A 16,394-nucleotide genomic window follows, 5' to 3' on the forward strand; every position below is an offset into this window, starting at 1 on the left:
AATTCTTCAGTTCTCAGTTTTCTTTATGGTCCAGCTTTCACATCTGTACATGACTACTGGAAAAACCATAGCTTTGACTAGATGGACCTTTGTTGGCAAAGTAATGTCTCTGCTTTTGAATATGCTATCTAGTTGGTCATAGCTTTATTCCAAGGAGTAGGCATCTTTTAATTTCATGGCTGCAGTCACCATCTGCAGTGATTCTGGAGCCCCCTAAAAATAAAGTCTGACACTGTTTCCACTGTTTCCCCATCCATTTCCCATGCAGTGATGGGACCGGATGCCATGATCTTCATTTTCTGAATGTTGAGCTTTAAGCCAACTTTTTCACTCTCCTCTTTTACTTTCAACAAGAGGCTTTTTAGTTCCTCTTCACTTTCTACCATAAGGGTGGCGTCATCTGCATATCTGAGGTTATTGATATTTCTCCCAGCAATCTTGATTCCAGCTTGTGCTTCCTCCAGCCCAGTGTTTCTCTTGATGTACTCTGCATATAAGTTATATAAGCAGGGTGACAATACACAGCCTTGACGTTTATCAGCCCTTTCCAATTTGGAACCAGTCTGTTGTTCCATATCCAGTTCTAACTGTTGCTTCCTGACCTGCATACAGATTTCTCAGCAGGTCAGGTGGTCTGGTATTCCCACCTCTTTCAGAATTTTCCACAGTTGGTTGTGGTCCACATAGTCAAAGGCTTTGGCACAGTCAATAAAGCCAAAGTAGATGTTTTTCTGGAACTCTCTTCCTTTTTTGATGATCCAATGGATGCTGGCAATTTGATCTCTGGTTCCTCTGCCTTTTCTAAAACCAGCTTGAACATCTGGAAGTTCATGGTTCACGTACTGTTGAAGCCTGGCTTGGAGAATTTTGAGCATTACTTTACTAGCATGTGAGATGAGTGCAATTGTACAGTAGTTTGAGCATTCTTTGGCATTGCCTTTCTCTGCGATTGCAATGAAAATTGTCCTTTTCCAGTCCTGTGGCCACTGCTGAGTTTTCCAAATTTGCTGGCAAATTGAGGGCAGCACTTTCACAGCATCATCTTTTAGGATCTGAAATAGCTCAACTGGAATTCCATCACGTCCACTAGCTTTGTTTGTAGTGATGCTTCCTAAGGCCCACTTAACTTCACATTCCAGGATGTCTGGCTGTAGGTGAGTGATCACACCATCGTGATTATCTGGGTCATAAAGATCTTTTTTGTATAGTTTTTTGTATAGTTTCATGCAAAGATGGACACTTTGGACAGAAATGGTATGGACCTAACAGAAGCTGAAGAGATTAAGGAGAGGTGGCAAGAATACAGAGAAGAACTATTACCATGGGGAGGAGCTAGGAAATGAAAATACTTCCTGCCCTAACAATAAACAAGAAATGTCACGGCCATGGCCATCAGCGATTTCTGGCCTCCAAATGCGAATGAGGGCTCTGGAAACTGCCATCCAACAGATGCTGCCACCCCCCCAACGGTGACTGCTGGGCGGGGAGGGGGGGTGTTGATACAAAAAAGCAGCCATCTGCCACTCCTTCAGGTGAACAAGGAAACAATTTAGCTCTGGGTAGATGAGGTGCATATGAAAGGAATGAATTCAGTGAATCCAGAGGCTTGCCTCTTCCCATACACAGAATGCAAACTCCTTAACTTGATAACCTCATCTCTGATGTTCAAACTGCCTGTTCCCTTTGTTAGAAACTTGTTCATAGCCTCATTTCCCCTCCTGCCTCCTTAGAACAGTCTCTCAGAACTGAGGTGCTGTCTCCTGGACTGCAGTCCTCATTTTGCCCCAAACAAAACTTAACCAGCAACTCTCAAGCTGTGCATATTTTTTAGTCAACACCTATATGTAAACTCTTCAAATCTAAGGAATTTGGACTAACACTAAAACCAAATCTACCTCAGATGTAATTTGGAATTTCTATCAAAAAAAAAGTAATATAAATAAATTCATTTGCCTCCTTAGAAAAGTAAAATGTTAACTCCTCAGTAAACATTATCAGAATGGGTAACTAAAGTGGCTAGACACTGAAAGACACATCACAGAGAGACAGGTAATAAAGGGTAGCTTTAGTAACATGAAAAAACTCTGGAGGGTATAAAGACGCCTCTATTTCACATATTTGTCAAAGATGGGTCAACATCCACAAATGCTAGTTTGGGACCATGCTCAAACAGCACGGGAACAAAAGGACCCAAACAATCACATGATTAGGGACTTAGGTGCTAAAATTTCCTGAAAGAGGAACTTAATGTTTTATGCTACAAATATAAATCCAACATTGTGAAGGAAGTTGAAAATCCCGAAAAGGTCTATATTTCACAGTGAATCTTTTGGCTGGGAATGTGAGGAGAGACGTTCTCTCCCCCCAAAACCCTACTGTAAACCTACTACAGAAAGTAGATAAAAATAAACCTAAATTACTAATCTTATGATTCAGGAATAACATCTTTCAGATTTACAAAAGCAAAATCATAAGGCCCCTTTAAAGGAGTCTAACAATCAGGGTACCAGCTAGAAACACACAGTATCCACACCTGGTTAAAGTGAGGAGAATTCAATAAAGATACTACTTATAAAGATGTGGGTAACATTTAAAGAAAAGAACAAAGGATAATGAATTGCCCCAGAACCATAAATACATCTAGGCCTGAATGGGCAAGATGAAGACGTGGAACCTGGGGAGGGTAGCTATCCAGAAAGGGCCACCAGCAAAGAATTACACTGGTGGAGGCACAGACAATTCGCACCTCATTCCTCCTGCAAGTCCATCTATCCCTTAACTGGAAGCCAGGAAGCAAACGGGCCCACATACACAGTACACAGAATGAGACTCCAGGGATACAGATCAGAGGGGAGAAAAAAGTATGTGAAAACAGAAAATATCCAGCCAAAGACTTGATTTTTACACAAAACCAAAGAAGCCAGAAACTAGATCTAACAAATTTGATACACCAATAAAGTGGCAGTGAGTTTATCAGTTTTCCCCTCTGGTACTTCCTAGATGCAAGGCAGTCTGAAACCAGAAGTGAGCACTAACACAGGAAAGTATGAATAGCAAGAGAAGCTCAACTCTCTAGTCCTGTCTTGAGAAGCCAGAAAGAGGATCCCTGGTGGGGACAGACTGAGTGAAATACACCAAATCAGTAAAGTCAACTCACAGAAAAAAACAATCAACGTACATCAATGCTGAGATCATACAGTTGCTGGAATTAATTGACAAAGCAGCTACTGTAAAAATATTTCAACAATTCAACCACACTTCAATTAAAAAAAAAATTTAGAAAACACTGCAACAAGTAAGGGCAAATACTCTTGAATGACTAGAAAATCTCAGTAAAGAAACAAAAAACATCAAGAGGAAACAATTTTTTTTGGCCCTCTGTGCACCTTGCGAGATCTTCGTTCCTCGAACAGAGATCAAACCCAGCCCCTAAACCCAGGTCCTGGAGGTGAAAGCACTGAGTCAGAACGACTGGATCACCAGGGAATTCCTGAGGAAACAAACTTTAGAACTGAAAAATACAATCATCAAAAGAGGAGTTTCTCTGGTGGCTCAGTGGTAAAGAATCTGCTTGTCAATGCAAGAGACATGGGTTTGATCCCTGACTTGGGAAGATCCCATATACCATAGAGCGACTAAACCTGTGCACCACAGCTATTGAGCCTGTGCTTTAGAGCTGGGGAACTGAGACTACTGAAGCCTGCATGCTCTAGAGCCTGTGCTCCACCACAAAAGAAGCCACCTCAATGAGAAGTTCCCACACAGCAACAAGAGAGTAGCCCCCGCTTGCCTCAATTAGGGAAAAGCCAACCCAGCATTAAAGACCCAGCACAGTCAAAAATAAATAAAATCTGTTTTTTAAAAATGTTAAAAACTCACTCTATGGGCTGGATAGCAGAAAGGAAATAACAACGGAAAGTGCCAATGCACTTGAACATAGATCAATACTAAGTATTCAATATGAAAAAGAGATTTTAAAAAGACACTGAAAAAAAGTGATCAGTCTCATATATCTGTAGAAATAGCAAAGGGTCTAACATTGCATCATCAGAATCTCAGAAGGATGGGAGAAACAGTTTGGTACCCAAAAACTTTTGGAAAAATATTGGGTGAAAACTCTCCAAATTTAGCAAAATAAATAAACCTACAGGCTGAAAAACTCAGAGCACTCTGAACTGAATAATCCCAAAGAAATGTATGCTCAGAATCAACTTAATCAAACTGCTGAAAACTAAAGACAAATTTTTAAAATACTGCAAGCAGCCAAAGAAAAACACATTACCTATAGATCATCTATTCAAATAATAACACTTCGCATCAGAAACCACAGAGGCCAAAAGGAAGTATGACCAGAGAAGAACTGTCAACCCAGAATTCTATACCCAGTGAAAATACCCTTCAGAAATACAGGGGGAATGAATCATTCTCTGGTTTTTCCAGGTAGTTCAGTGGTAAAGAATCTACCTTCCAATGCAGGAGACACAGGAGATGCAACTTCCATCCCTGAGTCAGGAATACCCTCTGGAGAAGGAAATGGCAACCCACTCCAGTATTCTTGCTGGGAAACTCCCATGGACAAAGGAGCCTGGTAGGCTATAGTCCATTAGGTCGAAAAGAGTCGGATACTACTCAGCACACACACAAGTCACTTTCAGATGAGAGAACATTAATAAGAAAACTTGGAACACTAAAATACAGGAAGAAATGGCAAATATTTATATCTTACATTACAGAAATGGCAAATATCTGGGTAAATACAACAGATGACTGTTCTATTCAGCCTCTTAAAATGCATTTGACAGTTAAAAGCAAAACTAACAACACTGCTGGGTCTTTTTCAACACATGTAAACATAATACATAAGATAACCACAACACAATAGTATAAACGGGTAGGGAGCAAGGCAAAGGGACCTACATGATATTTCTATTAATATATTCCACAAGAAGTGATAAAATACTAAGTGGATTGTGAAAAATTAAGTATGTCCACTGTAATTCCTAGATTGACTAGTAAAACATACTATATCGAAAAAAGACTAAAAAGCTGGACAAGTTTTAAACTTGATGACTAAATTGTTCAAATAATCCAAGATAAGGCATGTAAGCAGAAAGAGAAATGAAAAACATAAAACAAATAATAAAGTGGTAGACCTAAATTCAAGTATACTAAAATTACATAAGTAGAAATTATCTAAACATGACAATTTAAAAAACAGATTGTCAGAATTGTTACTATGTATGGTGACAGATGTTAACTAGGCTTACCAGATGGTTCAAAAAATGATCAAACTACTGCCAAGATTAAATTCACATCGATAATGTAAAAAGGTTAATAGGATGAAAAAAAGTATATCATGCAAACAGTAGTCAAAATAAAGCTGAAAGTTGTACCTTTCAACCCCCTTCACCCATTTCATTACAAACTTCCAGTTATAAAATACTGTAAATGAGTCATGGGATGTTATGTACAATGTGGTATGGTGACTATGATTAATACTGTATTACATATTTTGAACTGTGAGGTTGCAGATGACTCTTGAGAGTCCCTTGGACAGAAAGGAGATCAAACCAGTCAATCTTAAAGGAAATCAACCCTGAATATTCATCAGAAGGACTGATGCTGAAGCTCCAATATTTTGGCCACCTGATGCGAAGAACTAACTCATTAGAAAAGATCCTGATCCTGGGAAAGATTGAGGGCAGGAGAAGGGGACGACAGAGGACAAGATGGTTGGACGGCATCACCGACTCAAATGGACATGAGTCTGAGCAAGCTCTGGGAGACGGTGAAGGACAGGGAAGCCTGGCGTGCTGCAGTCCAAGGGGTCACAGAGTCAGAGACAACTGAGAAACTGAACAACAACAAATCACAAAGCTACTAAGAAAAAAAAATTTCTTTTTCATTTTTTTGGCCCTGCTGCCAGGCCTGTGGGATGTGGGATCTTAAGTTCCCCCACCAGAGATTGAACCTGCACCCGCTGCAATAGAAATGCAGAGTCTTAACCACGGGATTGCCAGGGAAATCCCAAGAGGATGAATCTTAAAAGTTCTCATCAAAAGAGGAAAAAACTGTAACCATGTATGGTGACAGATGTTAACTAGACTTACTGATGCCATCAGTGACTCAATGGACATGAATTTGCGCAAACTCCAGGAGATGGAGGGCAAGGAAGCCTGGTGTCGCAAAGAGATGGACTCAACTTAGAGACTGAACAACAAAAACTTGATGCGGTAATCATTTTGCAATACATACAAATATCAAATCATTATGCTGTACACCTGAAACTAATAAAAAGATCTATCAATAATACTTCAACTTTAAAAAAAGCTGAAGGGGCTATACTGTTAGACAAAGTAGACTTCAGCAAGAAAAACTAGGGATTCAAAGGGATATTATATAATCACAGAAGGGTGAATTCAAAAAGAAAATGTAAAAACCTAATAGTGAATGCAACCTAATAGTGAATGCACAATAAAGCTTCAAAATACAAGGAACAACAAAAGACAGACAGGACAGGACAAAGAAACAAATCCTTAACTGTAGTTGGACACCTCAACATATTTCCCTTTGAAATTTCTTAAACTAGCAGACAGAATATCAGCAAGAGTACAGAACTGAACACCAATAATAACCAACTATATCTCACTGACATTTACAGAACACTCCACTCAACACAGCAATCTACAGGGAACATTTATGAACATAGACCACATCCTGGGTTACAAAACAAGCTCTAACAAATTAAACAGAACTGAAGTGAAGTCACACAAGGTATATTCTTTAACTGCAATGGAAATTAACCTAAAATCAGTAATAAGAAAGATAACAGAATATCTCCAAACACTTGTAAATTAAACACTATACTTCTAAATAATACATGTCAAAGAGGAAGTTTCAAGTGGAAATTATTTTTTAAAGTTTAAACTGCAAGAAAATGAAAATTAAAATATAACATCAAAATGTGTGTGTGAAGCTAAAGCAGTGCTTGGGGAAATTTTACAATTTTAAATGCTCACATTAGAAAAGAAGGAAGGTCTGAGGGGCAGTTTTTCGAGGCAGAAGCCTGGTGTCTCTCTCTTTGCCTGACAAAGCAATAAAGTTATACTTTTCTACTTCCTGCCCCCGCCCCCAAAAAGAAAGGTCTCAAATTAGTAAACTAAGCTTCCACAAGTAACTGTAAAAAGAGAAAAATTAACCCAAAGCAAGCAGAAAGAAACAACTAAAAGGTAAAAACCAATGAAACTAGAAAGAGGAAAATCAATGAAATCAAACAAAGGTTCTTTGGAAAGAGGAAGGACGGAAGTGGCGGGGGACACACACATTACCGGTATCAGGACTGAAAAAGAGGCATATCATTACAGGGCCTATAAATATTAAAAGGGACATTATGACTAACTTGGGCTTCCCAAATGATGCAGCGGTCAAGAACCCGCCTACCAATGCAGGAGCCCAAGAGATGTGGGTTACGAAGAGTCCCTGGAGTAGGAAATGGCATCCCACTCCAGTATTCTTCCCTGGAAAATTCCATGGACAGAGAAGCCTGAAGTGCTACATTTCATGGGGTCATAGAGTCAGACACAATTGAACACAAGTACACACACGTATTTCTAACTTACACCTATAAATACGAGACAAAATGTACAAATCTGTTAGAAATGCAATTTACCAAAACTGACGCATAAAGGAACGATATTCAACATTTGTAATAACCTATAACAGAAAAGAATCTGAAAAAGTAAATATATGAATGACAATCACTTTGCAGTACATCTGAAACTAACACAACATTGTAAGTCAACTACAATTAAAAAAAAAAAAAAAGCCGGACTTCCTTGCTGGTACAGTGACTAGGAATCTGCCTACCAATGCAGGGGACATGAGTTTGATCCCTGGTCTGGAAAATTTCACGTGCCACGGAGCAACTAAGCCAGTGCACCACAACCACTGAAGCCTGAGCACTCTAGGGCCCTTGAGTGACAACTACTGAGCCCCCATGCTGCAGCTACTGAAGCCCAAGAGCCTGGAACCTGTCCTTCAAAACAAGAGAAGCCACCACAATGCGAGGTACATGCAGCACAGCTGAAGTAGCCCCCACTCATCACAACTAGAGAAAGCCCAAGTGCAGCAATGAAGCCGCAGCGCAACCAAAAAGTAAAATAAGCAATTCTTTTCTAAACTGACTCAAAAGAAATACAAAATATAACTGCCCCTTATACATGACAAAAATTTAATCTAAAATTAAGAACCATTCCAAAAGAAAATCCAGGCCCAAGTGGCTTCTCTGTTAAACATTTAAGGAAATTCTATCAAACACTTAAGGAAACTTAGCACCGATATTTACATGAACCCTCACACCTCAAGGGCTTCCCAGATGGCTCAGTTGTAAAGAATCCACCTGCCAACCACGGTCCCTGGGTCAGGAAGATCTCCTGGAGAAGGAAATGGCAACCCACTCCAGTATTCTTGTCTGGAGGAGCCTGGCGGGCTACAGTCCAAGGGGTCACAAAAGAGTAGGATACTAGACTTAGAGTCCAAAAACAACAACATCCCTCAAAAAGCTAGTATGAGGATTAAATGAAAATTTGTGGATTTTAGGGCATTTCCTAGCAGTCCAATGGCTAGGACGCCACACTTTTCACTGACTAGAGCCAGAGTCAATTCCTGGTGGGGGTACTAAGATTCTGCAAGCCCTAGAAGGTGGCAAAAAAATAAGTAAAACTCCAGTCAACAGACGCACACTTAAAGAAAAGGTCTAATCACCTAAAGATTAGCTGATAGATTATTAGCTAGTAGCTGGTAGCCCACTAGTTCAGAATCCACCTGCCAACACAGGGGACATGGGTTCAATCCCTGGTGCAGAAAGATCCCACAAGCTGTGGGGCAACTAAGCCCACCGTGCCACAACTACTGAAGCCCAAATGCCCTAGAGCCTATGCTCAGCTGCAAGAGAAGCCACTGCCGTGGGACACCAGCACACTGCAACCAGAGGAGCCGCCCTCGCTGCAGCTAGAGAAAGCCAGCGCGCAGCAATGAAGACCCAGCACAGCCAAAAATAAACAACTCTAAAATAGAGATTAGCTGATAAATGAACTTTTTAAAAACTGAAGACTAGGACTCCCTGGTAGTCTAGTGGTTAAGAATCTGCTTGCCAATGCAGGAGACACAGGTTCAATCCCTGGTCTGAGAAGATGCCACATGCCTCAGTGCAGCTAAGCTCAAGCGCCACAACTGCTAATTTAAAAAAACAAACAAACAAATGAAGAATACTTGATGTACAATATAAGTTACAGGTATACAATACAGTGGCTCACAATTTTTAAAGGTTATATACCATTATTACATGGAATTTTATATCTTTTGGATTAAAATAAAAAGTTAAATATATATTTGCATCTTTTTTCCCTTGCTTTAACTGTTTCAACCTCATTGGAGGATTTCAGCTGTAATCAGTTTAGCTCTTCTCAAGGTTGCTGCTGCTTTTAGTATGCCGTGTCTGACTCTTCTCAAAGCACACACTATTTCTAAGGTTCCACTGTTATTCCCACACTGTCTCGTACAGTACTTAGTACAAAGCTGTCACTCGTTTATTATGTTAATAGGAAATTTAACTAAAAATAAGTCTTTTTTTGAGTTCCACAAACTTACAGCCTCTAGTTTTGTTTTAGATTTAAGGAAAGGAAAATAATTTGCCAAAATACTTTGTCAACTTGAGTTCTGAGGATTTTCAACTTTCAGAAATTAGACTCCTACAAAAACTAATCATTAAGGACAATGACACTAAACCACAAGGTATTAACTATTATTTTTATTTAGGACATGTCCAAAATAATTACCAATATATGTAAAAAAAAATTAGACTCAAAGCTTATCTAATAAAAAAGGTCAATTTAATTATCATTTCAGGATTTTTTTTTCTTTTGGCCCTGCCTTGAAGCTTGCAGTATCTTAATTCCTCAACCAGGGAGGCAACTCATGTCCCGGCAGTAAAACCACCAAGTCCTAACCCCTGAACCGCCAGGGAATTCTTCCAATTCAGGATTTGAACTTGTGTTTCCAAAGCTACCATCAACTTTGTATCCTGAATGATTCAGAATACTAATTTTAGGAATAACCTAAAAGTTAATAAACTATTCTGGTCAAGTCACTATTTTATACATATACAAATAATTATATACAGAAAAAAACATATAAATACATGTATATGTGAATACACATATATATTATCACATACTAATACTGCCCAATGCTTAATTTAAAACTGTCATTTGATTCAGAGCTTATTCTAAACTCATTTTGTACCTCAAGATTTTTACTGCCATTCATCCACTCATCAAATATTTTTGAGAGTGTCTATCAAGTAGGGCTTCCCAGGCGGTTCAATGGTAAAGAAACTGCCGGCCAATGCAGGAGACTCAGGTTTGATCCCCGAGTCCAGAAGTTCCCCTGGAGTAGTAAATGGCAACCCACTCCAGTATTCTTGCCTGGAGGAGCCTGGAAGGCTACAGTCCATGGAGTCCCAAAGAGTCAGATACAACTGAGCACGCACACATGCACACATTCTATCAAGTACTGTGCCAAGCAAATGGAGACAACAGACATTTAAGTAATACCCTATTGTTTTAAGGAGTTCACAGTTTAATGGGGATAAGTGACACAAAAACAATTGTAAGACACATAAACACCTATAACATCAACATTACAGGGACTTCCCTGGTGGTCCAGCAGTTAAGAATCCACCTGCCGTTGCAGGGGATACAGGTCCAGTCCCTGGTCTGGTGGGGAAGATTCCACGTGCCCTGAGGCAACTAGGCCTAAACACCACAACTACCGAGCCCATGCACTCCACAAGAGAAGCCACCACAACGAGAAGCCCATGCACTGCAACGAAGACCAAGTGCAGTCAAAAATTTTTAAAAACAGGAAACTATAAATCTTATAAAAGGATTATGAACTAGTGATTGTTAAATTACTTCTCAGTATTTTAATTACATCACCATTATGCCACACGTTGGTCAGCAACCTCATGTTCTCTTCTGGGCTCTTTCAAATCCTTCATTTTACTCCAGTCTTTAAAGTTGGAACAAACTGATCTAGTCCTTCTTTCATCACCCAGCTTCAGGAGCCTTTTAAAACTGGATAAACTCTCCATTCTGAATAAGGGAAAGTGTAAAACCATGGACTGGGCCATTCCTCATGTTACCCTTGGAGAGAGAAGGGAGAGACTGTTGCAGCTCAGAACAGCTTCCCAAATTAGTGAAGCTGCCCAGAAACAGTAATCCTGAAAACCTTAAAGTAGCTGAAAAACAGCAAAACAGACCACTAAGTCCCAAGAAACCAACTTTAGAGTCTTGTAGCTCCAAAAGAACCAAACTGGGAAGGGAGGCAACAGTCTACAGTACCCAGAATGCCATTTTTTAGTATATAGGAAAACTGTATTTGAAATGTATTATTTATCCTGAATACTTCTTTCTTACAAGTGATATGAACAGATTCAGGTATGATTTAGGCATTGCAGGTATGAATAAGTGACATAAAAGTACAAACAAGCTAGAAGACATTTCCACAATAATACAGCCCAATTCTTAAAACCATTTCACGTACAGAAACATCATTTACTGTATTTTCAAACTGTACTAAAATCAGTGACCAAACTAACCAAGATTGAAAATTTAATAAAAGACCACAAAACCAGCAGCATCATGTATAACTCACAAGAAAAGTACAGACTTCAGAATTCAGAGACCATCAAGATTTTCCAGAAGGAGCTATAAATATTGAAATTCGTAAGACGTTATGACAGTACCTTTATCTTGTTTTTCAATAAAAGTAATATAAAAAGCAATACAAAAAATAATACAAAAAATTTGTTGGGCATACATTCCCAAAGAGTTTCTCTTAAGGCATATTTTTACAAAGTTGTAATCATGGACTCCAATCACTAGTGAATTCTTTTATCACTTAACATCCTATCTGCTACAGTCTTTAGTATTATACTTTAATGGCTGCCTAATACTACATTGAGTAGCCATTTTTAATAATTTCCCAATCTTTTTTATATTTACCATATAAAATAATGAAGTTAGTATTCATGTGTATACTACTTTTTCTGTATTTTAAATTATCTCATTAGACTACACTCTCTTCTAGTTCTATTTTTAAATCAGGATAGACTTTGTGTCAATTGGGACTTAATTGTGATTTTACAGGAAAAGTGAAAAGTCGCTCAGTTGTGTCTGACTCTCTGCAACCCCACGGACTATACAGTCATGGAAATCTCCAGGCCAGAATACTGGTGTGGGTAGCCCTTCCCTTCTCCAGGGGATCTTCCCAACCCAGTGATCGAATCCAGGTCTCCCACATCACAGGTGGATTCTTCACCAGCTGAGCCACTAGGGAAGCCCAAGAAAACTTGAGTGGGTAGCCTATCCCTTCTCCAGCGCATCTTCTGACCCAGGAATCGAAGTGGGGTCTCCTGAATTGCAGGAGGATTCTTTACCAGCTGAGTTACCAGGGAAATGATTTTAAAGGAATGAAAGCTTAAATTAAGTAGATTATATAGAGCTGGGGATTCTGGGGCTCCCAATCATTGAAATTCCAGAGGCAAAGGAAGACAGGAAGAATGAAAATAATCTGGACAGAACAGTAACATTACTTTAAAAATGAGAAGACTTAGGAAACTGGGTGACTTTAAAATATAATACTAACATTAAGGTTTCAAAACAATCTTTTATCGTCGAATAAAAGGATATTACTAAGTCCTCCTATCCCAGAAGATGGGGTTCTGAGAAAGCTGTAAAAACAAAATTTCCGGTGGAAGTTTCTCCTAAGTACAGGAGTCAAAAAAGCTACTACTTGCGCGGGGCGGGGGTTGGTGGGCCGACGACGACACATATATTAACTATTACTTTATTAAATGAATACATAATGGGGGTATAAACGAAACAAGATTGGCAAGAAAATAATCGTTGATGAAAATGGGTGCTTTAAATTTTCATAATAAAAAGTTTAGAAAAATCATGAATACGCTAGCATAATAGAAAAACTATGACCAGCTCTTAATTTCAGTTTTACTACTACAATGAGTGAAAGTGACTCTCTTTCCTATTACCTAATTATTAAACGGGCGCTCTTGGGTCCCGATCCTTGTAAAACTTGATGCAGGTCGAGTTTCCAGTCCTCTCACCTGCAGCACCGCGGAAAGGGAGCAATGAGAACTGAAAGAGAAGGGGCGCAAGGACAAGACCACAGGCTCCTCAAAAGACCGCTCATCACACAAGAAGGGGTCCGCGAAAGGGGTCAAAGGTCGCGTTTTGCTTCCGCTAAAGAAAAAAGCATTTTCGCCCAGAGCCCCCAGGTACTTTCCCTGGAGGCCGCGCCGCCCAGGGGAGGCTGCCCGGCTCGGACGCGGACTCCCTCGAGCACCAGGGACAAAACCGAACCGAAGTCTCTCTGGGCCAGAAGAGATGGGGTGAGGGGAGTGGCCGAGAGCGCCGGCCTGGCCCTGTCCGCGTCGGGTGCCAAAGCCCAGGCCGCGGCACTTCCACCCCGGGGTAGAGACGGCTCGAAGCAGGGAGGACAAGAAAGTTCGGCGGTGTCATACATCCACGACTAGCGGTCTCCGAGCTGATAGCGGCCCTGCCACGCCCCCGAGCCCGGCCTTCGGCGGCCTTCCGCGCCGCAGCCCCTCCGGCCCGACCTCCGGCCTGACCCAGGATCATTCTGTTTCTCCTCACCTGCCACCTCAGAATCGTCCAAATCCCTGGCTAGGGACTTATAAACCCGGGGCGCGGTGTGGGGAAGAAAACAAAGACGCTCGACCCTGAAAAAGCCCACTCACCTGGCCAAATCCGGACGTGAAAACGGCAGAGACGCAAGACTCTGGGAACCAAGACTCAGCATCCAAGATGGCGGCTCCCTCTGCCTCAGCACAGCGACCGCAGGCGGAGGAATCCGCGGGACCGAGTTAGCCACGCCCTCTTTCCAGGGATTGGCTGCGCGCCCGCCGCTCCTGGGACTCATGCCCTGAGGGCCTCAGGGCTCCCCTGCCCAGATTTCTTCGGAGCCGGCGCAGCCGGGGACTACTTCCCGCGGCGGAGGCATGGAAGGAGGGAGCAGACTTGTCACGCCTACAGAATCACCTGCTGGGGCGTGCCCTGGGTTTCGCAGGTTACTCCCTGGGCGCGGGGAGGCTGGCCGCTGAGGCTTGTTTTCCGAGTCCGCGCCCAGTGCCTTGTTCAGGATTGTTCCAGTGCTTGGAAAAACCGGCTTCAGCACGGCCTTCCAAACATCTGGAGTTAGTCTGCTCTCGTCCCGCGCTCGACTTCAGTCGCCACGGGGACTTTCCTCCTGCGTCTCGGTTCATTTCGTCAAATTACCTGCTAAGCAGGTTTCCATTCTTTTCTGGCAGCTGACGACTCTTTTTCCGGCTCGTCGCCCTCCTTCCTTAGTCGTCCACCCTCTCGCTTACCCACTTTGATACTCCTGACCCGCTTTTTTAAACCAAGTCTGATTGCTCTTTCAAACAGAATACCGATAGTTTTTTAAGTAAGATGTTTCCTCTCACCAGCACATTCTCTGGAAATTTACCTTATCTCTGTATTCAGAGAAAACTTTTTCTTTTAGTTATCTTTGTGCTTAACTTGAAAACTATTCTGATTAACGTTAGAAGGAGTTTCCTAAGCACTTGGCTTCTAGAAGGAGGTAATCCTGCCCCCTGCTGTACTGGGTGCATCTACCAAGACCAAAATTGTGGTTTGCTAAATTGTGATGAGGTAATCTGACAAAGATGGAACCAAGAGTAACTATATGAGGTTTATATGAATTTATAAGTAATGTGTCTCTCTAACTACTTCTAGTATTTCTAAATTAGAAGCAGCTTTCAGAACCTCAGTATACAGTGCGTGTTTCCTTTAAAATGTGTGGATTTTTGTTGTTGGTAAATACATGCATATAAGAATTATTCTGCAGTAAAGCAATAGCGTCTAAAAAAAAGTGAGCAAATTGCTTGGATCTAAACAGGCTTAGAAACACAGCAACCACATGTCACATGGACCTTGTTTAGATAGCCTGAAACCAATTTATAGTCTTTTATGGGCTTCCCTGGTGGCTCAGACGGTAAAAGAATCTGCCTGCAATGCAGGAGACATGGGTTAGATTCCTAGGTTGGGAGTTGGGAAACCCACTCCAGAAAAGCCTGGCAGGCTATAGTCCATGGACTCGCAAAGAGTCAAGACTGCAGGATTCCAGTTATCTGAGGAATTTAAAGAGGTCGGCTCAAGACAGAAGGCAGAATGGTGTGGAAAGGGAGAGTGGGGAGTTACTGTTTAATGAGTACAGAATTTCAGTTTGGAATGATGAAACCGTTCTGGTGACGGATGGTGGTGATGGTTACAGAACCGTGAATGTACTTAATGCCACTTTACTGTACAACTAAAACTTTTAAAATGGTAGCTTTTATGTGTATTTTACCACAATAAAAAATATTCATTGTAAAAATTTTCAAATGACGTCTGTGTCATGCTGCTGCTGCTGCTAAGTCGCTTCCGTCGTGTCCGACTCTGTGTGACCCACTCCATAGACAGCAGCCCACCAGGCTCTTCCATCCATGGGATTTTCCAGGCAAGAGTACTGGAGTGGGTTGCCATTGCCTTCTCCGCTGTGTCATGGGAGAGAATTAAGTAATATACTAGTGCATTAAATGGAAAATGTGGCATCTGCAAGAAAACTGGCTTTACAGAAAGAGGGCTAAGAGATACAATAACCAAATGAAATGCATAAAATTCAATTGGATCCAGATTAGGAAAAAAAATACATATTTGGGAGAACAACTTGGGAAATTTGAATATGTACTAGATATTAGATATTATGGAATTATTGTTAATTTTCCTTGGTATAATCATGTCACTGAGTGGAGAATGCCCTTATTCTTAGAAGATGTCTGCTGAACTGTGTAGAACTGAAGGATCATGGTGTCGACAACTTAACTTTTATATAGTTGAGAAAACAGGAAGTGTGTGTGCACAACTAGGCTATTATAAGTCTTAATGGGAATTGTTAGGTTTCCCCCAGAAACTACCAGACTAAGCTAAGATCTCAGCAGTAAGTATATATATAAATATATATATGTAACATGCACGCACACACATATATATATTTGGATGTGCCACATGGCATGTGGGGACCTTAGTTCCCCAACCAGGGATCGAAACTGCACCCATAGTCTTAACCACTGGACCACCAGGGAAACCCAAGTATATTCTGATTCTGTTCTGTCAGTTTAAAAACAGAATAAAATGAACTGATTTCAATACTCTGTTTTTTAAGGACAGAAATATATTTATTGTTTTTACTAGTCTGAGAATATATATGTAAAGTAAACTGAAAGGCCTATG

General features: G+C 40.9%; 1 protein-coding gene across 1 annotated transcript in view; it reads right to left on the reverse strand.

Annotated features, from left to right (window-relative positions):
• Positions 1-13,910, reverse strand: part of IST1 (IST1 factor associated with ESCRT-III) — a 36,327-nt gene extending 22,417 nt beyond the window's left edge. Inside the window, exon 1 of the mRNA XM_068991780.1 lies at positions 13,841-13,910. The gene's annotated coding sequence lies outside the window, so the exon portion shown is untranslated. The remainder of the gene's footprint in view (positions 1-13,840) is intronic.
• Between the last annotated feature and the right edge of the window lie 2,484 nt (positions 13,911-16,394).

This window comes from Capricornis sumatraensis, chromosome 20 (assembly GCF_032405125.1).
Source record: "Capricornis sumatraensis isolate serow.1 chromosome 20, serow.2, whole genome shotgun sequence".
Taxonomy (NCBI): Eukaryota; Metazoa; Chordata; class Mammalia; order Artiodactyla; family Bovidae; genus Capricornis; species Capricornis sumatraensis.